The sequence below is a fragment of the Manacus candei genome, unplaced genomic scaffold, assembly GCF_025592945.1.
Source record: "Manacus candei isolate 608988 ecotype Guabito, Panama unplaced genomic scaffold, ASM2559294v1 h1tg000060l, whole genome shotgun sequence".
Classification (NCBI taxonomy): Eukaryota; Metazoa; Chordata; class Aves; order Passeriformes; family Pipridae; genus Manacus; species Manacus candei.
In genome coordinates, this window is record NW_026138108.1 from 8,395,910 (window position 1) to 8,422,379 (window position 26,470).

A 26,470-nucleotide genomic window follows, 5' to 3' on the forward strand; every position below is an offset into this window, starting at 1 on the left:
ACAGAACTTCAAACCTGTGGGAATGTTTCAGGGGGCCTGAGAACACAATGCTTGGATTATTCATCAGCTGATACCTCGGGGTTGATGATCTCTCTCCTCAAGCATATACTCAGTGATTCCTCTTTATGGAATCATTCCAGGCTGATTATGTACAATGACTGTCAAATACAAAATATTTGTTCAGTGAAACTACAAGATCAGTCAGTAACTACAGAAAAATTTTATGTATTCCATCAGTTTGATACGTTATGGAAAAAAATTTTTAAAAAGGACACTATTTTGGCTGGAAGATACTTTCTACAAAGCACCAGCTCCCTTGTCTATGGGGCAATAATATAAACTTTTGGTCCTCTCGAGTTGTTAATTTAATTTTTTTTTTTAAGACAACCAGTGCCCTCTTTCCCTGAAGATTTTATATTCCCAAAGTAGTTTCCTTAAATCCATTATTAAACTGAGAAACTGCAAAAAGAATCACATAAGCACCACCCCTTTTAGAACTTGTAGACACGCTTTTTTTTTTCCCAGAAAACTTGTTAGTCACATTTTATAATATTATGACAACAGAGACCACTTAAGTGGACAGATTGACAGATAAGAGAAAACCAAAATATTTTTCCTTTGAGAAGACAGCAGTCTGTACTTGGACAATACCGAAAGCCACTGCCAAGCAGAAACAAGTTTAGAGGTCAAAACCAAGTGCCAGTAGTGCTATCTTGAACAATAATCACTGTATGCACAGAATACTTCTGCTGCTGCGTTAATATTTCTTCTGTGATGAAGGGAAAATGCAGACTGAACCTCATAGGATTGCCAGATGTCCAGTGCAATTAAGATGTTGTGTTCTAGTGGTCAAATTCAAAACCTTATGAAAAGCATTTACAGTATGGCTTTTCCTGTATTTCTGTAGTAACAGTTGTTTTTCCAAACACGCAGAAATCAAGGCTATGGAGCATTCAGAAAAGTAGTTGTTGTGCAGATAAATTGTACTTTCCATGCACAGCCAATCTATGTATGTACAGTTTAGTTCTCTGTCATTGTCCCAGATTTTCACATCTAAACTCTGGCAACCCTAAAATACTGCCAAATTTCTACAGACAAAGAAACAGTTTCTTTCAGCTCCAGATGTGATTGTGACTAAGGAGCTACTTCTGACCTCCCTCCTCTCTCCCACTGACCTTGGCAAATTACTTGTAAAATGGGACTATTTATATTCATGAGTTGCCCTCTCAGAACTGGTTCATTACTGCCTCATTACTGTATACAAAACCATTACTTGTGGTAAAAGATGCAAATTTGACTTTTTTTATACTATTAGCTTGCAAATGTTGAACCAAATTGCTACGGGCTTGTAGAAAGGAAAAGAAGTTAAGCTGTTGAGAAATCAGAATATTACATAGTGAGCAGAGACAATCTGTCATTCTGAAGAGCACCTTTACACCGATGGAGGTGGGGAAAGGCTGAGAGACAGTTCTTCACTCACAGTTTAAAAAACTTAGAGGCCAATGGAGTAGATGACAGAAATTGCCTGCCACAGACGTAGAGACAGTTTTTCAACTAGACATTCTCTAGACTTCAGCAATTTTAACCTAAACCTTCAGAATACGTGTAAAATAGTTAATTATAAATTAATTAATTTAGAACATCTCAAGAGAGTTTTGCCATCAGTTTAAAACTGCCAGTCAGCCGTGAAACTATTGGATCAAATAGAAATTGTTAACTGAACCTGTGCTCAAACCAAAGCGAAATGCTGAGATTCCTAACATTAATGTTGCAATAAATTAAATTAACCCATTTAACACTCTTATATGTGCTGTGCAAGCGGTAGCCCAAATTTCTTTGGGGTATTGTAAAGAATGTGCAAAGTAAACTCTCAGAAGTTATGGAAAAAGTAATAAAAACACTAAAATTATAATAAACTTTTGAAGCAACATGATAAATCAAAAACTCTCAATATATATCCATCTTGATTCCAGGAAATGTGAATTACCTGGTTTCTCAAGTGGTAGAAACAGGTTGACAGTGAATGACTCAAATATGAGGGTTGCTGCAGTTTCCTATGGAGGTGACTCTGCCCCACCTCTCTGGGACATTTTTCTCAGCATTAGAGCCTCTCAGACATATCCATTAAGCAATTAGTGTGGTGAGAGCTGCTGTTTTTCAGCTGCTCCATCTGAAGCCTCTCACTCTTTAAAAATCAAAATACTTCACGTTATCACCCCTCAGAGAAAACACACAGGGAACGTATTACTACACTGGAAATAAAAGCAAATCCATCGGCAATTACTGCAGAACAGCTGATGTACCATAAACTAGCCAAGCCATAGCAACATACCCACCCACACAGCTTAATGATCACGGGATAAAAGGTTAACTTGGACCATTTTAGAGTAAGGAAACAATTTAGTGTTTCTTTCTATTCCACACATGTAGTGTGACCTCGTATGTTCTTTACTGTACACCTTCCAAACTGGAAAGAGAATACAAATTAATTTTCTAATGAGTTTTCTATAATGATATTAAAAAAAAAAATCTTCTCCAAGACAGATGAAAGCATTATGATAAATATTTTAAAGACAGACAAAGACAGAAAGACAATTGAAACAGGCTGTTTATCGGTATAACAACGTTTTAGCAGAAAAAGATTTTTTTATAATTGAGCTTTTACAATCAAAAAATGATACTTTCTTGTCTTACTTGCAACCTTGAAACAAAACAAGGCATAGTTTTGTCTCATCAACTACAGAATTTATTTCATATCTTCAATTATTAACACCGATTATTTTCTCTGAACACATCCAGCTTACACCTGGAAAAGAGATAAAGGATTGCTGGAACAGGAAAGGTTTTATCCTGTGCAATGGAAGAGAATTGAGGGCTATAAGTATGGTAACATTTCAGGTAAAACTGTAAAGCATAAATGCAGGTTTCTTAAATGCATCACATGCTTTACTGCACATAAAACTGCAATATTTGAACTGAAATATATAAAAATACACTACGCAGTACAGTATAACATACATGGTATAAAATTCATATATATATTTGTAATAAAGTTGTATGGTATATAATCAACACTCACAATGCCCTAGACATTAAAAATATTGTGGTTAATGTTTTAGAATCACAGTACCACTGCCACGTGCTGATGTACTAGAAACAAAGATTTCAATTCATGACTGAAAGAACTTGCTCTATTGCAGCAGAACAATTAATTAGCTGTCACATTCCTTTTTGGTGATGCGTGTAAGTAGTTCGTCATCACTCATTCAAGCAAATGGAAAGCATTTCTCAAAATTCCGTGTAGAAAACGTGTCTCTGAAATTCTCGGCCTCATAAGGTAGCCTCAAGTTTGATGCAATAATGATGTTTAGAAAACATCATGCTATTGTACCTCTAAAAAGAAAAAGAAGCAAAGGCAGTCAGTGTCAATATGCTAAGTAGACTTAGTTTCAAGGGATGAGCAAATGAAGTAGAAATTTTGCCTGTCAACAAGGAGTGTAGCAAGTGAGAGTTGACACAGTTGAAAAACAATGGATTAGGTCCACAGACAGAGCCCAGTACTCAGCTGCTTTATTGTCCTGTGCACAGCCCCGTAATTGCTGAATGCAGTTCAAAACGCTCTATTTTTCACATCCTCTGTCTTTGGTACAGTGCTTCCCATGATAGCACCTGAATATTCTTATAAAATTAGTAATTAAATGCTTGTAAAATATTGGAGTACTTTACTGATCAGTAACTCAGATTTAAAAAAAAATAATTAAAAATAATCTTGCTAAATTTGAATGCCTGGCTGAATGTTCAGTTTCTTTCACCACAACATAGACTTTAAGTCACTCAAAGTACAGTTGATAGCCCTTGGTTACATCAAGGAGTGGTTACCATTACTGCAAATCAGATCCATAGTCACAAAACACAAACCTAAAACAAATAACAAAAACAAAGTACCCACATGCAACTAAAGAACCACTTGGGAAAAATCAGATTTTAGCGGCTCATCAAGGATCTCACACACACAAAGAATTTTCAATGACAAAGGCAGAATAAAACTCAGTTCTCCGATGGAATGTTCAACTGTCTGCAGCCTAAATCAACCTCTTCTTTTTTTTCTGACCTCCAACTCATTCTTTACACTTACTTAGGGTCACAGAGAACTGGGAACTACAGCGAGAAAACAAAACATCTCATTGCTCACTGTGTTGAACCACAGATTTCAGGATTTGGAGGGCAAAGGTATATGGAATTGTATAATTAGAACTGGCAAAATCACAGACACTTTTATTTTTTTTTAATCCTCCAGAAACACAGGTCACTTTAGCTTTTTATTTCTACTACCTAATTGTTCTCAAGGCAAACCAAAACTCTCAAATTACATCATATGTCATCACATTGATCGAGTGACAAGCCACCAGAAGACCTGTCCCACTGGAGCAAGCAACAGCAGAAGTCAGATTAGTATCTCTTATTCAGGTGACAATTAGAAAGCACTCAAGAGCTTTTTTCAAGTGCTTGTTTGCAGCAGAGGGAGATGGTGTCACTCAGGCTCCGGACTGCCACATTCCTCAGCAGGCACAAATTTCTGCTTGTTCTGTCAAATACAAGATTTACAGCCCTGTCTATTCAGCATCAATGCAGACCCAACCCATAACTCCTTATTCCAGTTTCACTCTTCAGGTGTCTCCAGCTATGTTTACTTCCCAAGCTTCTCACCATAACCTCCTTGTCTAGCATGTCAATCTCATTACTCCAGACATAAAATTATCCCATTCTCATTCAAGCTCAAACCACCGTTTGAACCTCCTTTCCTTCAGTCCCAACTTCTTCCCTTCTGCTTACCAAAACATTGGACTTATTTCCTTCTCCACACCCATATCCAGTTCTTATCCCTACTGCAATCAGGCAAGACAAGGCAAGGGAGAAACAAAGCACAGAGGAAACCATTCTCCTGTTCAGTTCTGGGGCACAGCCCAAACTCAGAGATGAAACTATAGGCCAAGTCCACTTCAGATCAGATTGTACATATTGTGATGAAATCTTCAGACACTGTACTATAAAAATATAGCTAGTCCAAGAGCAGAATTTTAGGAAGACAACATCACAAAGATCCTTGCCATTAAGGCCATTTCTCTTCAACTTTCAGACTTGGCCGACAACAAAGGACTTTGAGACAACATTCAATGAGAGAAATAGAAAGAAATAATAAGGTAGGCTTAATCTATATGTCAACTTAGTAGCTTTCAGTCTGGAAAATAGAGGAGGATATAAGTTAGATTATAATTTAGAAATCAATTTACTAATCAGTTTTGGCTAGACAGGCTAAAAAGAAGCTTGACTTCACTTCAGAACCATGTTTCTAACCTAATAAATGTTCACCTCCTATGTGCAGAGCTAAAAAATAAACCATACAAATACCTACTCAAATACATCCATATTCAGTCCAGGTTTTACATTTTCATGATCTGCAGCATTATGTAAAAACGAGCTTTATGTACTCGTATTTTGAGTTCCTCGAGAGTGACTCCACACATTCATACTAACAAAATACATCAAATAAAAGCAACTCCTCTATCAAGATGTGCTGTCACCTACACCAGCTTCTCCTGTCTTTGGCATTCCAACCAAACCAGATTCTTCCAATTGCTCAAATTCCTAATAACTGGCAATTCAGGTGACAAAGTGAAAGGTGCGCAAACTTTAAGAAATCCAAGCAGACTGTAACAGATGAATCTTTATTATCTACAAGCTTGCTAGTTCCTTCAAAAAATTCTCACAAGCTTGTTTGATGCAAGACTCACAAAAGCAAAGTTGACTCTTCCCCAAAACGTTTTTCTCTGAAGTGAGTCATTCAATGTTTGTTATGATTTCTACCAATTTGCCTGCCATGAAAATTGTGATTATTGGCCAAAAGTTCTTTAGAGCTTTCTTGGAAACTTTCATTAAATGGCATGACATGGGCCAACTTGCAGTCAATGGGGACCTAATTAAATTTAAGTAAAAAGCAATTGGGCTGTTTTTTCCTCAAGTTTCTTGAGAACCTTGGGCATGCATTATCTGGTCCTGAGAATCTGCTGGTTTTCTAGTAACAAAGGTATTTTACAACACTTAAATTTGACTTAAAGTCTCTGAAACATTACCTGTAAATTTCCAGCACAGGCATTTTCTCCAGGTTCTACAACAACAAATGCTATCAAAAAGAATCTTTTCCTACCGTGATCTACTTTCGTATGGATGCTCTTTCTATTTCTGAGAGCTTAGTAGTCCTATAGGCATTCTGTGAGGCTTCAAGCTTCTAATGCATTTGTAAAAATATTATTAAATTTTTAATATATGTTCTACAAGTTGTTCTTCAGGTTATTTTTGATCTGCCTTGAACCATTATGTTTTATCTGTCTGGTTTAGATACAATTTTTTTAAGAATGCTTACTTTTACCTATGAGCATTTTTTAGCATCTTGTTTAATCATGGCATACATATTTTTATCTTTAGATCTTATTCTGAAAAATAGCATGCATTTGTCTCAAGTTTCCAGTGCAATGTCCTGGAACATTCTCTATGCTTTCTGTAGGGATTTTACTTCATTTTTCTTTTCCCTTTTAACAGTTTTTCTGAGCACAAGTTTAACACATCTTTTGCTTTCCATTGCTCCAATATGAATTCTGAATGAACATTGACACTGCAATCATTACTATAGAAATGTTCTCTGATTGCTATTTTGAAGGAGATCCTAAATATTCCTCAGGAAGAAATTAACAGTTATTTTTCCTTTTCTGATTGGCTGCTCCAATAAACAATCATTGATGGTATCTGAGATTTAATCTGAGCACCCCACCCTCATGCAAAATCTGAACAATCTACATAAAGATATATTTAATTAATGTAGTTTTAAAATTAGTAAGGTGCCAAAAAATGCAGGACCTTTGAATGGAGAAAAAATCTTCGGTTAAAATTAATATTGGTATTACCTCCAACTCACTCAATCTCCAACAATTTACAATTATCTGGATTCTTTAGACTAGTGAGATTTTTCACTATTCTAATTAAACATGGAAGTCAACTTGTAAAAAATGGCAGGAGTGTTCTTTGTTTTGTTCAGACCAGTTTTTAAGACAGCTTTCACAAACTATTCTGCTGTTTTATGTCTACCCATGACGCCTCTATTAATTTCTAAGTTTCTTGATAAAGCCTGGTGTAAGGGACTATTTAATTTTTTAAGTCTTGTAACACAAATCCAGTGCACTGCTGATGAAATGGGGAATTACCACAGACTTTAGAAGTACAGCTTTCCATTACAGAATGTTTAGTATTGAATCCTTAGTGGTCCAGTCCATCTAACAGCTGCTTCAACCCATATAATAATGAAGCTACTAAGAAGCATCAGAAAAATTCTGGTCTCAAAAGAGATGGTATTGCCTCAATCAATGGAGGAGAATGACATCTAGCAGGACCTTTGTTTGTGGGGCAAGGTTTTGGTAGTGGGGGGAGAGGGGGTGGCTACTGGGGTGAGAGGCTGCTGGAAGCTTTCCCTGTGTTTGGTGGAGCCAATGCCAGATGGCTTCAAGACTGACCTGCCGCTGGTCAAGGCTGAGCCAGTCAGGGATGGTGGTAGCGCCTCTGGGATAACGTATTTAAGAGAGAATAAAACTTATGGCATGGCAGCAATTGCAGCTGGAGAAGAGAGGAGTGAGAATATGCGAGAGGAGCAGCCCTGCAGACACTGAGATCAGTGTAGAAGGAGGGGGAGGAGGTGCTGCGGGCACTGGAGCTGAGGTTCCCCTGCAGCCCGTGGTGCAGACCAGGGTGAGGCAGCTGTGCCTCTGCAGCCCATGGAAGTCCATGGATGCAGATATCCACCTTCAGCCCATGGAGAATCCCATGCCAAAACAGGTGGATACCCAAAGGAGGCAGTGACCCCATGGTAAGCCCATGCTGGAGCAGGTTTCTGGCAGGACCTGCGGACCCGTGGAGAGAGGAGCCCATACTGGAGCAGGTTTGCTGTTGGGACTTGTGACCCTGTGGGGGACCCATGTTGAAGCAGCCTGTTCCTGAAGGACTGCACCCTGTGGAAGGGACCCGCCTAGAGCAGTTCATGAACAACTGCAGCCTGTAGTAAGGACTCACGTTGGAGTTCATGGAGGACTGTCTCCCATGGGAGGGACCCCATGCTGGTGCAGGGAAAGGAGTCCTCCCTTCGGAGGCAGTGGCAGAAACAATGTGATGACTTGATCACAACCTCAATTCCCTGTTCACCTACACTGCTTGGGGAACGAGGCAGAGAACTGGGAATAAAGTTAAGCCCAGGAAGAAGGGAGGGGAAGGAGAAGGTGTTTTTAAGATTTGGGTTTACCTCTCATTATACTACCCTGATTTGACTATAATAAATTAATTTCCCCAAGTCAAGCCTATTTTGCCCATGGTAGTAACTGATGAGTGATCTCTCCCTGTCCTTATCTCAAGCCACAAGCTCCTGTCCAGCTGAGGAGCAACTTGATGAGCAACTAGGATCTAGCCAAGGTCAACCCACCACAGCCCTATCAGATGCCAACCTGTTCAAGTACTGAAATCTCAGCTTGCTCTGTGATTGAGCACCTTTTCTACTCTGTAGTTCCTCTGCTGCATCATTTTTCACTCACAAAAGCCCTTAAGTTGCACTAATTAATTAGGTAAATGCATCAAACCTTTCTTCAGAACAGGTCTATGGAGGAACTTCAGAAATATTTCTTTAGTTCAAGTACTTGGGTAAACTGAAAATCTACCTGTAATCCTTTATGAAAGAGAACAAAATTTTATATGATTCACAAACTGAGAATTTTAAAATAGATTTTGCACTTACGGAGTAAAACCATTTAAAAATTCTAATGTGACTCATGTATGCAGCTTATTCATTCTCTATTACATACTTAGTGTGTAGTGAAGGACAAGAATCATATGGTATCACTTCTTTCCCCAGTTTAAGATGTGCAAGTTTCTGAGAGTTCTCCTATACTCCTTTAAAGGAAGACACAGACTTATACAGTTAAAAAAAATATGCTTCAAAGCTCATTCTGTTATGAATTACTTCAGCAGCCTCAAATCAACATCCAAAATCAACAAAAGTTTCATACCAGGTGGGGGTAAGAGAACTAAATTAAAAATATCAACAAGAGATTTAATTTTTTAAGAGTTTAGTCATTGACATTAAAGGCAACCAATGCAGCAGTCAGAGGGCATTGTAACACAGAGGTAAAGCATATGAACATTTTCCTTCAGAATTCACAAGATGTAATCAAAATGCTAAGTTAAACATCAGAGCAACTAGGAGTTTCTGTTGTGTTAGGAGAAGTTTTCAGGTTTCAGCGATATTTGAAGGCACATGATTTGAACACACAGTTGCTATGACTGCTGTGCTACAGAGAGAGAATATATTAAAGGCATCTAAAATGCCTGTTTGAAAACACTAAACATTTAGTCTGCTCCTACCACCTTCTGAAACATAAATTTAATACATGTTGATAAGTTTACACTAACACAGTAAGCTAACAGACTGTTTGAGGTACTGGTTAAAGTAATAAGAATCTCTAGTTTTTTGCAAGTTTAATCCAGTGAACAGAAAGATGGGACATATAAAGTTGTATGGCCTATTTCTACAATGACAGAAGAGTTATGAGTAATCAAAGGTACTGAGATGTTCCTAGTTCATTCATACAAACTAACAAGATGTAAGAAAACCAGAGAACTACAAGCTAAAAAGCTTAGGCTGTACTAGCTCAGTAGCCACAGTGGCTGGAGTTCAACATTGACTCAATACTTAAATATTTGCTCAGCTCCTTTCCCAGGATTCACAGCCTGAGAAGAATTATGTGCTACTGCAAACATGCCCTCAGCAGTACCTGCACTAGTTAGCTATGTCTACACAGAATTTCACACCAACAGGTACATAGTCTTCTAGGATAATTCCATTTGAAAGGAACCTCAAGGGGTCACAAAGTCATAATAAGTCAATAGTAGATGTTTTCTATGAAAGAATAAATGCTATTCTGTATCCCCATCTCACCTTTATACCAAAAGGAGTAGTTGACAATTTTATTTCCCCTATTGTGATAAATTCCATTTCAAACCTCATTTGTGCTAGGGTTAGAACTCCAAGTATTAATAAGCAATGAAGTTTTTGCACTACCAATGGAATTTCCTTTGCAGCTTCTGTAACCCAAAGTAGGATGGCAACCACTGGTCGCCCCAGGTAGTTTGGGGACAACTGCTGTACAACGTGTAAGAGAATCAACACTTTGGCAAGTCAGTTGCTAAAATAAGGCAATGAGGCAAAACTACCAAGAGCAGAAAGAGAATAACTAATATTTCAGAAAATATGCTATGAATCCGCTCTACGAAGACCATGTTAAAGTGATTGCATCCAAGAAAAGAATAACTCAAAAGGAAATCTTGAAATAAAACCCATATGTTCAGATTGCCTCCAAGGACTACACTAGGCATTAATACACCAAGTTGAAGCTAATTCTTTCAGATACCATGCCCAGCCTACATACAGACCTTTCTCTTTTTTTGGCAGCCATATGTGAACTATCCCTCTTAGAAGTCTTTATTCTTGGCTACAGACACAAAAAGCATCTTCAGCACTTATGTACAAATATATTTGATTTGTAACTTTCTAAATGCACCCTATTAGCCAACTTTCCTATTAATTGCTGTCTAACACATGGTAACCAAAACCAATGTGTATCTGCTGAAGTCTCCTAGCCTTTCTGAAGACACCAGCTTTATATTCGTTCCACTATATATCTGGGAAAAAAGCAAAAGTCATATGGAAAGCAGGAAGAAGACAGTTACATGATCAAAGACCAAATGGATATTTTCATAATCTTTGTATAAACAAAACAACAAAATCTCACTGTTAGCCAATTATCAGTGAAAGATTACTCCATTTCCAGCATTTCATACTAACATCACACATATTCCAAATCTATTCCACTTCCTTATTGAAAGCATCCAGCAAATAACTAATCAAAAAGTTATAAAGAACCAGCATGGGTATTCCTTGCAAGTCTAGAGACAAATGCTTCTCAGTTTGTCTTTGTAAATTTACAGAGAAAAGGTTTTGGATCAGAACCCAGTTACAGTTTCACGAACTAATAGAACATAAAGGACAGTAACTAAGAAACCTGAGACATAAATTATTTTTATAGGCTGTACTGCAATTAAGAAACATAATAAATGCCTGTTGCTTTGTCTCAATTTAAAATAATTATGGTAAACTCAAGTGTTGTCAAAAATTTCAAAAACAATATTTTACACTCTTAATTTAATAAGAGGTTATAGTAACTGTTTAAACTGTTTAACATATTAAAGAGCTTCATTTAAAAAAAATCGTTATAGAAATTAAATTTATTTTGTATAGCATCCCAGAGCAGCATTTTGAAATAGGACTGTTAAAAGTTCCCAAGTTATAAACAATGAGTTACTTCTAAAAATATTTAATTATTATTTTTACTGTTAACACATGACTTAACAAGGAAACAGTGACCGTCTCTGGCTATAAACGTCTATTTTGGATTCTGTGGTGGCCGCCTTTTGAAGTCAGTGACAATGAAAGAATTAAGTTTAGGAATAATCCATTTATTCACAAAAACATACCAAGTTTGCTCTCTGAAAACAAGAGTAGAACCTGCAAAACAAATATTGGTAAAAACCCAAACTGTGTGTCCAAGTGCACCCATTTCTCTGTAAGTGGGTAAAGACAGTTAAGGTAATTTCAACTGATCTCACAACACCCAATCAACAACTTTCCCCTGCAAAAGGAAACCTGTGTAATAGCGTGGTGTGACATCTCAGTGAGTGTATTTTTCTGCTTTTCACTTGTCTCCAGGTGTTTTGCACAAGCTTTGAGCAGCATCAACCCGAGACAAAAATGTCCTAATGGCAGGTAGTTATTAACCTCCAGGGAACAGAAAAACTACGCATTACTGCAATGTATTCAGCCTGAGAATACACAAACTCGTGAAGTTTGATGCATCAGAGTGGTCTCTAAATCACCTTAAAATAATTTTTAAACAAATTAGTTATTGTCATTGCTAGCTGCCATGCACATTGCCACACAGAACTCCTGATAGTTAGAAATTCTGCCCAAGGAACTGGTCAGCAGAAAGTTAAACACATTAGGCTACCTTTTTACAATAACCAGAAGCCATTAGAATGGACCAGGAACAACTAGTCCAAACCAGAAAGAGACAGTTCTTCCCTAATAGGTAGTAAGTAACCTGCTTTATCAAAGATATGCAAGAAGTTTAAATAGGTTCAAACGAAAACTGGGCAAAGGGAGAAACGTTCATAGGTTGAAAAGGGACTGAACTGCACTTTTAACTATATAGCTAAACCACGTTAGAAAGTCCCCTGAGATGAAAACAGGTGGAAGTTGGGAGAGTGTAGGAAGGTGGTATGGGAAAAAAGAAAGAAGAGTATCATATGTTATCATATTTTTATCCTTCCATCAGCTTCTGATTATGGCTACTTTCTTTTCCCCCATGACCTTAAATGCATTTAATTGCACATTAGGCCCTGCAATGGACGGGAAGATGATAAGCAGCAACTTGTGATTACAGTTTTTATTGATTTTTCCCCTGGTGTACTGCTTCTAAAGACACTGTAATAACAGGCAGATGCATAGGATAGGCAGAAAGAGTTCCAACCCATCTTTTGGCCCTAAAAGTCTGTTTAATATGATATCTTCAAGTCAAAGATGTAAAAGATATTTAACTGTTACTAACAGATGTTAAACTTGACCTTAGACAAAAATCACAGGTTAGAGACAGAATATTAAACTGAATGAACTCTTCATCTGAGCCATTTTTATGCTTTTATATTAATGAAACTCACAAGTAACTTCACCATTTGTTTAAGAGCAGTTTGCTGAATTAAATGTCATCTCCTAACTCTACCTTTCCTATTAGAAGTTAAAATAAAAAAACCTTATAGTAAGAAAATATGGTAAAAGGGAATGAAAATTCAGTAAAGACCCAGAAGAAGAAGCAGTAAGGGCAAATGAGCAGCAGAACCTGCAGCTACTTAACTTTTTTCAACCCGAATTAAATTCCATCATATCGTTCTGCACAGTGGAGGTTTACAAGACATGCTCACACATGAGAGGGGCTGGGCTGCCATCCAGAGGGACCCGGACAAGCTGGAGGAATGAGTGAACAGGAGTCTTATGAAATTCAGCAGTGACATACACAAATCCCTGCATCTGGGAAAGAAGAGTCCCCTGCAACAGAGCAGGTCACCAAGACAACGACACCAGCACCCAGTGATGCATAGTGGGAAGATGAGTGGCAATGCTGAAACAAGAAGTTCAGACTAGGTGCAAGGAAAAAAATGTCTCACTATGAGGACACACAGGCAGTGAGATAAAGTAAAGCAAAATGCCCAGAGAAGCTGTGCAGCCTCCATCCATGAGGGTTCTGAAGGCAAGACTGGATAGCACAATATAACAGTACAGGAAATGTCAAGATTGATAGGACTTCAGGACTAGTATTCGCCACGGCCATATTCAAAGTGGACCTTATTTAGCTTGACCTTTTCACCTTTATGCTTGCTAATATTCTCCTATGTCCCACAGGCATTTACTTTAATGTTAATCTGATTTAAGTTAATTTGGAGCAATTTTTCTCTGTTTTTATTTAGTTCTGAAAGTCGCTGCTTCTATTCTTCAACCTGAAGAAGAGATTCTGGCCATTTTTCTTCCTATCTTATTATGTCATTAAATACTACTACCTCCTATAAACTTCTTAGTTTCACTTTTTGGCCTACCATGACTGCAGTCCCACTACTATCTCCTTTACTTTCATAAAAAGATTTTCATGCAAAAAGTTTTTGCTACAGGTAATTTTTATTCATTGTGGGTGTGCTGCAAGTATAATCAAGGACAAAAAAAAGTTCACAAAGGTCAGTAAGCCAGTTCCACTCCAACTCCATTTGACACAAAGGCATGCAGTAAAATATTCCAAGAGTATCATTCCAGTTTTTCCAAATTTATAGGTTCTGGCCAAAAATCTCTAAGTAAATATGTTTCACTTAAACTGGAAATTGCAAGCCTGCTTTCACTTCTAACCTTGAGATCAGGTATGTGAAAGTTTTATGTTATGGCACATAGAATGAGAGTTTAAATTCTCATCCTAACTGTGCTGTAGGAAAGAAGTAAAACGGCTGCCCCTTTAAAGCAACAGCAAAGAGAATGTATACCCCTCCTTATCGTGCCCTGCAAACGAGATACTGTGGCATATGCAACAGAAGATACAGCTGCTAATCAAAATAAAATACATTTAAAAAAAAAAAAAAAAGAGTAAGGCATTGCAAACAGCATGTATGCTTATTTCAAGCAGCAATCTCTTTGGCCTAATCTAGTTACATACTTTCGTCTTTTCTAAGAGTCTGCCCACAGCAGATAAACACACAAACCTTCTTGTGCTGCACCAACTGACGTCAGCAGTCGCTTAGGAACAGCGTTTGGTGCAAAAGTGGTAGTACCGAAACTATGTTTACAATTGAAAAAGAATGAAGTATGCAGAGCTCGCCATAGCTTCAGGAAAAAAGAGATACAAATTTATAAATGTAAACTACAAAAGACCTTTTTTAAAAATTCGTGGGACTTTCAGGGAATGTTTATCTGCTTAAATATCTTCCGGTGAATACAAAGAGTAATAGATTTATTTTTTTTTTTTATGTTCAACATTTCAATCTTCCCAGAAAAAAAAAAAAAAAGGAGGGGGGGAAAGAAAGAAGTAGTCATTGGTTTCGTCAGTTTTGGAATGTAAGCTTTGAGCTTCTTTCATTTCTGTTTAATCTGTAAATGAAAATTCAAATCCAGTAACAACTTTATTGGGTAACTGTTTAGAGAGACAAAGCCCTGTTGTTCCCACAGCAAGAAAACAAAAGATCTCACAAAACAACCTGCACCAGTAGAAATAATCATCCCATCACTATTTTCTAAGTACTCAAATGTCCAGAAAGTCTAGCATCTAAGGAACTTAGAAGTGCTCTACTTTAAATAACTCAGTGCAAAAATTATTTAGAAGACCCTGAAAAATAAACAGTGTAAAACTGTACAGATGCAAAGCTGTTTGCTACAGCCTCCCAAATAAACTTAATTTTACAATTACAGAATTTTAATTTAGAAAGAATGTGTGTGAAGTCTCTAAGAACAGGCTTACTTATTGGTCCAGCGTATTTTATAAGTAAAGCCCAAATTCTGAGTACCCTGATACTTTCCATTTTTGACAACATATGATAAAGTTTCTAACCACTTGTTGCACTTTTGGAAATCCATTGAATAAGAAAAAAAATTGCATTGTTTACACAAGTTTAAAAAATGTTATTTAAAATATAGATATATATATTAGACCTCTAGTAGGCATTCTCTACCTTAAGTCTATGAAAATGAAGCAGTTCTCTCATCAGAGCTGGGCCTAATAGGAATGCACTGTAATATTGGACATCATAACAGAGGGAGTCTGTACCTTGTGTGCTCACATTCCTCCTGCTGGCTCTGAGAAAACATGAAGGAAGAAGCTAAAACTAGACTGGCCAAAAAAAGGACACTGCAGAGAAGGACACTGAATAATATGGGTCAATATTACAAAAACCAGAGTGCTTATTTACATATTCTTTTGACATATTTCCAATATAAAACCTCACATTCAACAGTCACTCTCAACCCCTCAACAGTAATTAGTTACTCAGAGCTGAGAGGCTGTGCATGCATTTATCACAGTTTTTTGCTGCACACATCTCCAATCAAAAAAAATGCATGGGAAGAGAACACAGCCTGCTTCTCCCATTAAGCTAATATAAGCTTATCTTATAAACTTAATATATAATATAAGCTTAATTCAGGAAGGTTAACTGGAATATATATCAAATGGAAGTGATCAAAATCAGGAACATTCCCCCTTCACTCTACCAAAAGAAACCCACCGCCCATATGCAAAGTGGAAAAACTATATAAAAGACAACAGGGATAATCCTCTTTTTTTTTTTTTTTAAATACTGAATTCCTGACATGCAAACAGTTTTACCAAATGTCTGAAATGAAGACAAGGAAAAGGAGCAGGTAAAACCAACTTATCTGAAGCAGGTAATCTGTGGTTCCATTCATCTCACTATTTTTTGGTCTGCTATGAGGATTGGGAGAAAGCTGTTTCTGTTATTCCAAGGCACCCCTAAAGAATATTGTCTCTGGACAAAGTCCAAATGTAATTTGGGCCAAGAATAGCTATATGATCCCAAACTTAAACATTCCTAGACCATCCAATGGTCTAAGTAGTTTATCTGGAAGTCAAGCAGAGAGATCTGAAGAAAAAATAGTTCGACTAAACGCAGCGAAACCTTACTCATTGATTCAGGCAGAGTTCAGAAATTGCTTCAGCTTGCTTTCTGATTTATATGCCTGTACTTGGCCTCTAAGTCAACTTTTCCAGGATTCTAAATTTACTTCCCATCACACCTCTCATCATGACAGCCGAAAAGCAAGTTTCCAGTCTTCTAATACCCTTGGGAAACAGCATCGCTTTTCTACTGCTGTATCTGGAAACAATCAAGGTGCTGAAGGGAACAACTGGCCCTTCAAACTACTGCTGTACTTTGAGAATTTTTGAGGGGCTAGAACACAACTCAACCATGCTTCAATGGACAGCACCAGCAGGAGACTCTGTTGTCTCAAGTCTCACTCCTGGTAAACCTTTCAAACAGAGACGTCCACCTGGATAATCTTTTAAATATGACTTGGGATAGGAAGTAAAGAGCCAGAAACAAATGTCCAGTTGTTATCAGAACTGCAGCCTATGCACTAAGCACAACCTTCACAGAATTCTAGTTAGAATTATGCTCCTACAATGCCAGTTTTGTGTCCCATAAAGAGGTAAGACTTACTGGGAGATTAATTTTGTTGTTCTAACAACTGGTCTTGAAAACAGCCAAGTTTTAAGCAAGTGTCTTTTTCCTTTTTCACCCTCTCCTTCACAAATGTTAGCTAGTTAATTTTAAAGCTAACAAGAAAATTACTTCACTGCTGATGCAAACATGCATTTGAGCAATGTAATAAACTATAAACATAAAAATCATCTTATCTGCAAAAATAATGTGAACTTGGAGATACATTGAGAAACATACTTCACTCACACATATATTCAATTTCTTAGAGGGGGAAAATAACTCTGAGCATCAGAAAAGACTGAGGAAAATAAGTGGGAATCAACGTTAACAAAACTTCAGGCTCTCTAAAGTCATTTTGAGAAAAGAAAATCTATGAAAACTCATCTTTTCCTTGAAAAGCAAGCTTCTTTGCTTCATCCTGTTATCTGCTGTCCATTTTACTATTCAGGGCTCCACAAGAATAGTCTGTGACCTGTCCTTTTACTTCTTAATAGGCATAACACAAAATAAAATATCAGTGACACAGCTTGCTTTCACATCCAGCAACAGCAGTGAATCAGGCCTCTTGCCAAGTCAAAACTTGTTCGAGCACCTCCTCCAAAAAATGGCCATCACCACTCCTATCTAGTAGGTTGCTACAATGAAAAAGAAGTGATAGTCTCTATGAGAAAGGCTCAGAGCATAAATAAATTAGCCAATAAGTCATCATTTCATTTATCTCAGAGCTGTCATTACTAGACAGCTTGTTTGTGTAACTGGTAAAGACAGAAGAACAATAAATCAAGTCCTACAACATGATAGGAAATAAACTGTCATGTTTCACTGCATAGAAGATCACCTTCCCAAAACTCGAATGAACATCACAACAAGGAATATCAGAACAATAAACACACTTTTTCAGGAAAAGGGGTAAGTAACTCTGTGAGGAGCACAAATGATGAAACCCTTGGACCTTTTGTCGCATGACTAGATTAGCTGGCAACTTGGAGTGACACTTTTATCCTCTGTCAAATTTCACTGAATTAAAAGATATTGGGGATGAATACTTCAGGCTGACAAAGTTGTGGTTGTTCAGCCTAGAAAAGAGAAGGTTGCACAGACACCTCATAGCAGCCATCCAGTATCTGAGGGGGCCTACAATGAATCCAGAGAGTGACTCTAGGGACAGGATGAGGGAGAATGGCTTCAAACTGAAAGAGAGGAGGTTTATATTAGATGTTAGGAAGAAATTCTTTACTGTGAGGATAGTGAGGCACTGGAACAATTTACCCAGAGAAGTTGTGGATGTCCCATCCCTGGAAGTGCTCAAGGCCAGGGTGGATGGGGCCCTGAGCAATCTGATCTAGTGGAAGGTGTCCCTGCTCATGGCAGGGGGGGTGAAACTAGAGCATCTTTAAGGTCCCTTTCAACCCAAACCATCCTATGATTCTATGAAAGACTGCATGACAAAAAAGGTTATTGAATTAAGCTATGACATGTGCACATGTACACTACAGGCACCTACATAAATTTGCTTGTATTTACGGAATGTGAAGGTCGTAATTCAATACAGGGTTATCCACCAAATAAATTACTCTATAGATGTACATCCAAAAAGAAAGTCATAATAGCCACTGCAGAGACAACCTTGAAAACAGGTATCTGTGGTAAGGGAACAAAAATTCTTTACCAAGTCCAGATACAATCATAGAATCACAGAATCATTAAGACAGAAAAAGACCTTTAAGGTCATCAAGTCCAACCATCAAGCCAGAACTACCACCATGTTCACCATTAAGTCATGTCCTCAAGTGCCCTAACCACATGTTTTTTGAACAATTCCAGGGATGATGACTCCATCACTTCCCTGGGCAGCCTGTTCCAGTGCTTTACAACCCTTTCCACGAAAATATTTTTCTTAACATCCAATCTAAAACTCCTCTGGTGCAACCTGAGGCCATTTCCTCTCATTCTGTCACTTGTTACCTGGGAGAAGAGATTACCTCTCACCTGGCTACATCCTCCTTTTAGGTAATTGTAGAGAGCAATACAGTCTCCCCTGAGCCTCCTTTTCTCCAGGTTAAACAAGCCGAGTTCCCTAAGCCACTCCTCATCCGACTTGTGCTCCAGATCCTTCCCCAGCTCCTTGTTCTGGACTCACTCCAGCACCTCAATGTCACAACCTTCTTGAACTGAGGGGCCCAGAACTGGACACAGGATTTGAGGTGTGGCCCCAAATTTGAGGTGTGCCGGGTACAGGGGAACACTCACTTTCCTAGTCCTGCTGGCCACACTATTTCTGATACAGGTCAGGATGCCATTGGCCTTCTTGGCCACCTGGGCACATACTGGCTCATGTTCAGCTGCTGTCAACCAGCACCCTCCAAGGCCTTTCCACCAGACACTTTTCCAGCCACTCATCCCAAAGCCTGGAGCACTGCATGGGGTTGTGACCCAACACGACAGTGTATTTTATTAGTGTTTAACAGGAAAATAAAATAGGAAAAAGGAAGTTATTTCTTCAAGACTTTTTGTCTTGTATTATAAACTTTAGGGATACATTTACATAGCTAAAAAGATGCTTTAGCTTCTTGTAAGGACCATGATTTCAAGAATCTGTGCAGTTCAGCACTAAAGCTTTAACAATGAAAGATGTTTAAAGGAAACTCAGCTTGGGAGATCACAAAAATTAGTTGGTTAAGACTAGAAAAGGCTACTTATAAGAGAAATGCTGATTCATTCACAGAATTGAACAGTTTAATTGATTCACTTTTCAATTAAAAAAAATCATATTGGTCCTTAAAAAGACTGATGTGGAAACTTCAGACTTACAAACACCATAAGACTGAGTCACACTACATGATGTTAAGTCTCACTATCACACTTAAACAGTTTTAATTAATTGCCTCAGGACACAGAAAATGAAGTACTGCTTTGCAAACTAGAAAATGTGGTTTCTCAGTGCATAAAAATGACTACAACTGCTTAAAGAAAAACATACTGTACAGTTCATATAGGTTATCAAACTAGTCAGAATACTAAGCAGTTTTACGTTTCAAATGTCAAAATGCAAAAGCTGTCATTTAACTTCAATTATTTTTGATTATATTTTTGGTATTGACAATAATTTTACACATATAAAAGAAGTTGTGTAGCTGCTTTGAAGACACAAGATTTCAGTGTGAAAATACAGGGCATTTTACAATATTTAGACACATCATAACAGTTCAGTCTTTAAACACACAGATCTGAAAATAGGGTGGGAAAAACACATATGTTCTGTGAATGTCAGGCATTCTAGTTTTCTTTTTTCTTTTTTATAAAATTTTGGCATTCTGGGGCATACGGATATTTTTTCTTTTAAACTTCAAAGTAAATGGTCTAACAATCATTTCTAAGTAACCAGCACAGCAGAATGCAGCAATTCTTCAATCAAATAAAACCAATAAAGCTAGACAAAGCACTTACAAGAAGCTGTGGAATGAATGGTCTTAATTATAATCTCAGTATTCCTAATTTTCATATTGAAAATTTGAAACATTTTGAATACTCAGTTTAAATTTTGTGACAAAATATTGTCGTCTAAAAATGCTATCTTTAAGCATTTTGGAAAAATAAGAATCCTTTACTTTATAAGTGTTCCAAGAAAAAAGAGACTAAAGCTCTCTTTTATATAATGAAACCTAAAAAATACAAATATATTATAGCTTTCTTTAGCATTTGCACATAGAAAAAAAACCTGCAATCTTATTGTGAATCAAGCTATATGTTAAATACCAAAGCAAACACTTAAGAGATTCTGAAATCGCTTCTGTTTGATGCATGTTTCTGATCAATAGATAAAAGGGTAATCTTTAATTTTCCTCAACTCACACAGGACTGTAACCAAGCTAATTAATTAATTAAAATCTGCACACAGGACATTTGCATTGAGAACAAAGCCTGTAACTTACAAAAAAGATAGGTTTTTGTCTGGAGGCCCCCAGACATTGTGGTTTAGAAAATAAAGCAGGGAAATCGGATTAGAATTGCCTGCTCTGGCCTTGGGTTATGTCCCTGAAGGCTTTGACCATTTTAGCAGGAGACATTGGTTAAATTCACAAAGCATTCAACTCTTGACAGTTCATCAGCCACAACAAGGGGTTTTGGCAAAATATTTAAGTCTTGTGGGCTACTTTTCAAAATGTTCAATTTATCAAAAAGATAATTGGCAGAAAGGAATTCAACACAAAATATCCACCCATGTTCACCCAATTTCCTGAGGAGATTTCACAGTATGCTGCAAATTGTCTCAACTGTGCCATTAGCAGCACTAGATGCAGTTGTTTTAGGGGCATCACAAACAGTAGTCACTGTGCCCCTTTTCTCAAGATGTTGTAGGGTCACTGTAATGGATGACTGCTAAGATCCACACTCTTCAAAAGTTCTTGCCAAGCTGTCTCAGTCAATAAATAATTCTCCTCAACTATTTCTTACAATATATTTCTAATAATGTTTTCACTAGCCATATTTACCAAAGATGTTACAGAACACATGGAGCTCTGAGTAACCTGATCTAGTGAAAGGTGTATCTGCCTACACAGCAGGGTGGGAATAAGATGATCTTAATGTCCCTTCCAACCCAAACCATTCTATGATTCTATGATATTCTGGGAATGTCCAGTGACAGAGGACCCTGCACATCCTTCATACTTCACACTGCATTTTCTTGTACAGTCACTAGCAAACAAATAAAGTCCTAAAAAATGTTTATTTGTTATAATAAAAATAAAGTGTTCTAACTCCATCTTCTGGCTAGGAGTAATTGATGTGTGAAGATAAAAAATTATCAAGCGAATTCAGTTTGACATCAGGCTTTACTTATAAACTGTAGGCCTCTAAAGTTTCTTCTTTGTGTGATTAAAGCTTTCTCTCCAGTTTATTTTTCATTTCCCTCTCACTTCTCCCAAGTTTGAGTTTGATCTTTGCAAAGCATCTATGTAATCAACATTTTTGTTAAAGTTTTGGTTAAAAAAATGTGAACTTAATCAAAAGCAAATTTCCTCTCTATCTTCCTGAACATTATTTTAAGAGAAAATAATCATAATAACAAGGTAATGAGAAACTGTCCTTTTGTTAGGAGAGCATCATTAGTTGCACAATGCAAGATTTAACATTTCAGGTTTCATAAAGGAGTAGAGCTAACAACTCAAAACAGCAGGTCTGCAGACGATTTCCTCTTTGATCACAAACCTCCAACAGATGGAGGAAGAAAACACAAAAAAGTTCACAAGAGAAACAGATACCTGAAGTGATTTGTGTGTACTCCCCAGCAGCTGAATTTGTTCAAAATCTTAAGTGTGGTGTGCCTGCTTCCATTTCTCCATTCTCAACATCTCCTGTAAAAGTTATCACAGTGGCTAATGCCTTTCACACTGGTGGTTCTGCTGGGGTGATGGACAGAACATATAAGCAGATAACTCTATAAAATGAACATACCATGGACTAAGAGCTATTATGAAAGGAATAAGTGATACATTATTGAATAGCACAATTCCACATTATGGAAAATGGTAAACTGGAAGGAACAAAGTCATGGGACCTGTTTGTCCCATGAAGTTCAGTCTGGGCTTGAACTGTGAGAAACTGACATTTTGATCACATTTTCCTATTTCTTACCGTCACATATGTGAATTTTTGGCAACATGAAAATTAAGAGCCAAGGAGATTTACTGCCAAGAGCTGGATAGAAGCTTCCTTACCGTAGCAACCTATTTTATCTGAAATTTCAGGTACCAACAAAAGTCAAAAAAAATCATCACATAGAAGTATCAAAGAGGGATAGACATAATTCCTGACCCAGTATGAGAGGACTTCCACTTCTGCAGTTCCAGGTCATAGCTTTTCTTCACCACCACATTACATATTTAGTTTTGCAGATGGAAGCATGGTGAATTGATGAGAGTCCAAGACTCATAAGGTGACTCACAGAAGTGTTGTTACAGTCTTATGTTTTCATCTTACTTCACTCCAAAAATTATGAGGAATTTTCACATAAACAGTAGAGTACTAAAACACTGTTTTAAGGGAGTGTGAAATACTCCGCTATTTGGAAGAATCTGATTCTCATGTGCTCTTTACCAGTTCATCCTGTTCTCACTATGAATGCAAGATAATTCTGTCTCTACCACATGATCTTAAAGTGTTTTTCAAATGAACCCTCTGCCTCATTTCTGTGCAAGTCTCACTTAAATATTTAAATTGCACCTTTCCACTCAAGGTCTTTGTAAAAACTTTGCAGAAAACGTTATATGTTGTAAGCCTGGTACCACAGCTGACTGCAATTGTTTAATATCTTACCTTTTAGGTCCCTGTTTGCCACATATCATCTCTCCAGTGCTGAAGCATTTTTTTCCTTTACTTCAAGTAGACAGTGCAGAATATACGGTTCACTCAAGACACAGAAAAAATATAGAGGTTTTTGGGCATGAGGGGATGATATTTTGACTGATTTATTGGGAAGTTCTAACACATCCATTCTTTACACGGCAGTGCCATTAGTTCCCTTAAATCAGCACAACTTGGCATTGCCACAATAAAGCATCAGTCCTGCCCTCTCTCAGCTGCTCATTCCCATCCCTGGGTCTCTCCCTCCCTTACACAGCAAAAGCATTCATGCAGACACGTGGCAAGGAGCTACAAAAAGAACTGATTACTTTTAACGTGGATTAGTTCCCCAATTTAGTTCACTGTGTAGTCTCATGAATGCTTGTGTCAGCACAATGGGGGATGGTGTTAGGGCAGGAATGAGCAGAAAGGGCTGGGAAGGACCACTCCTTTCAGTGTCAGTGCCATAAAGCACTCAGGGAATTGAAACATTTGAGCAGAGCTGTTCAGATTAGAAACGATATGTCCAAAGGTAAAAAAAAAAAAATTCCCCTTTTGTAACTACATAAAAATTAATCTAAATTGGACATAGTTCTTAGCATCAAAAATTTTTTATGCTCTGACCTCAGAACTCATAATTTTGATCACCACTTGCACTGCAACTGTACCTCCCAGCCTACAAAACCTGCTGTTGCACCACATATTTTACTCAGTTCTGCTGCTGGTATTATGAGAAAAAAAGAGGCAAAAAAAACCCCTAAAGAAAAAACAAAACCAAAAAACAACACACTAATAATATGTGAAGGAACAATGAGGAAGACCTGGGGGGAAAAGTAGAATATAGCAGAGACATATCCAAGAGGTCAGCATTCCAATTTTTTAAAAAAATAAATAAAGGAGAAAAAAAAGAAAGGAGGTATAGAAAGGTTACTGAGAGCACTATATTACTTGATTTTAAAAGCCATTGAAATCTTGACCTCCAACATGCATCTTAGCAAAAACCTTTCCTCTAAATAGGCACAGTATACAGAGGATAACATTTTAAGTCAAAAATGTTTATAAAATTGCTACTGCAGAAGAGAACTGTAGTGAGACATGAAGACTGAGAAAAATCGTCTGCAACTGTAACCTAAGGCAAAGAAAAGGAGAAATGAGCTCTTCATTCCACAAGATTTTAGCAAACTGTTACATTTTATTGATTAGTTAAGGACTCAAATTCTACGTGGACACCAAACACATAAAAAGCCTGACACTGAAGAAACTGGAAACAAGTCAGTCACTTGGACACAGAAAATAAATAAACTGTGAAAATCACAAAAAAATAAACTCATGACATGCCAGGAAAATTTAGAAATGGCTGTGGCATTTCTCTGTTATTCCCCCTAGCTCTTGTTCTCTGAAAATCTAAAACAAAGAAGCCCAATGACAGGTTTACCGCAGGCTGAAGTTGTGATCTCCTGGAGTGGAAATGTAAAGAAACTTCCTATTCCTAGGAAAGAGGAAGACTTTAATATCAGGAGAAAGGGGCTGTTGAACAGAATTAAGTCTACATAATTTCCTCTATTGGTCTTAAGGATCACATGGAAACAAACAAAAAAAACCCCTTACTAACAAAGATAGTTTGAAAATAAAAAGACCTGGAAGAAAGTTACTCAAATTAGACAATTGGAATAATAATATTTTTTAAAAGGCTGCCTATCTTAGGGAATTCTAATGATCACATAGGAACATAACCATATGATGAAGCCATGAAACAAAGAAAACATCCCTTTGTGCTGCTCAGAAAAGCATGGAAACCTTCCCAATGCACAAAACTTTCCACGCAAGGTGATCTGACTGCTGGCCCTTTTAGCTACATACATAAAAAAACCAATGGATTCTCAGTCACTTCCTTCATGTCTTCAGTAGCATTTTCTACAAAAGACTTCATAGCATAAGAGTTGCAAAAACATTTTACTGGTTTGCTTTCCACAGTAAAAATCACAATCAGAAAAACGTGGAAGACACCTTAATCCGTGTTCTCTTTCATAGCACCCACCTATGTGACTGATTCTAAAAGATACAGAATAAACAATATTAGAGAAGTTGACTTATGAAGCTATAAGATTAAAACAAATATAAAGCAAATGTTTCCACAGGAACTGGGCAAAATATCACCAACTCTGCTGAAAAAAAAATTGCAGTCCCTTACTGTAATGCCTGAAAGATGGAATAGCCAAGTAGTATCCAGTTCTATCTGTTATTAGTCTTATCTTCTGAAACATGCATGTGCACCAAACAGTCTGGCTGAGAGTTCAGAAAACAATAACTGAATGTTGTCAGCTCATAAAAACACCTTGAAAATAGCTAACAAGTGGCAGAATAAAGACTAAATTCAGGTAATTAAACAATATTAAAATTTACATAGGAAAAAAATGTAGTACATGATCATGTAACTCCCTTTTCCTTCATTGAAGGAAACTAACAAGGCTTACAGGGTTAAAATACTAAACAAGGATAAACCAAAATATTTGATATGTCTCATGTATTGCATAACCTGCAGGAATTTCCCTAAATAAGTGGCAAAATTACTGGACATACACTCGTGGAACCCACCAGTGACCTGACGACACCTTAGCCTCCATTTTACAGTCCAGAATCAAAGGGTTACAGAAGATTAAGGACAAAATTGTGATCTCCAGATCTTTCTTTGCTAATATCGACATCAGCTGTTTATTGGTCATGCAGATTTAAGTCCTAACACGCATTGATTCCAAGAGTAGAACTTCATAACTTGCAGTTGAGCTGATACGAGCAGGCACCAAACACAGCACTAACTAAGCAGAGGCCACGTGCAACGTCTGAGTGAGGCTGGACAGGTCAGACAAACTACTCTCAACTATCAGCAAAACCGGTTACTCCTCCATTATAAATGGCATTCCAGTGCTTTAGCCACCCTCACACGATTTTCATTTTTATTTCTTTTCACTTATGTAAAATACAGTTGAAGAGAAACCTGTACAAAGATTCCGGGCCACATAGACAATGATCACTGTTTGGAATGCAGCCCCGGGGATCAACTGGCATACGGTCCAAAAAACACCCTAAAAATATGGGCTGCCAGACTCTTGCAGCCAACCTAATTTATCAAAAATATGCAGAAATTAAGATGCTCACTCTTTCTAAGCCTTATATTCAAGAGTTTGGGGCTGGGGGGAGGGGAAATTTGGGGTTG

The 26,470-nt window shown here is 37.4% G+C and overlaps 1 protein-coding gene and 1 non-coding gene across 2 annotated transcripts in view; both read right to left on the reverse strand.

Annotated features, from left to right (window-relative positions):
• PDE3B (phosphodiesterase 3B) overlaps window positions 1–26,470 on the reverse strand; it is an 87,634-nt gene that overhangs the window by 44,919 nt on the left and 16,245 nt on the right. The window lies entirely within an intron of this gene.
• On the reverse strand, window positions 12,604–12,793 carry LOC127478542 (U2 spliceosomal RNA). Its single transcript, XR_007907266.1, has one exon. It is a non-coding gene; the product is annotated as a U2 spliceosomal RNA (small nuclear RNA).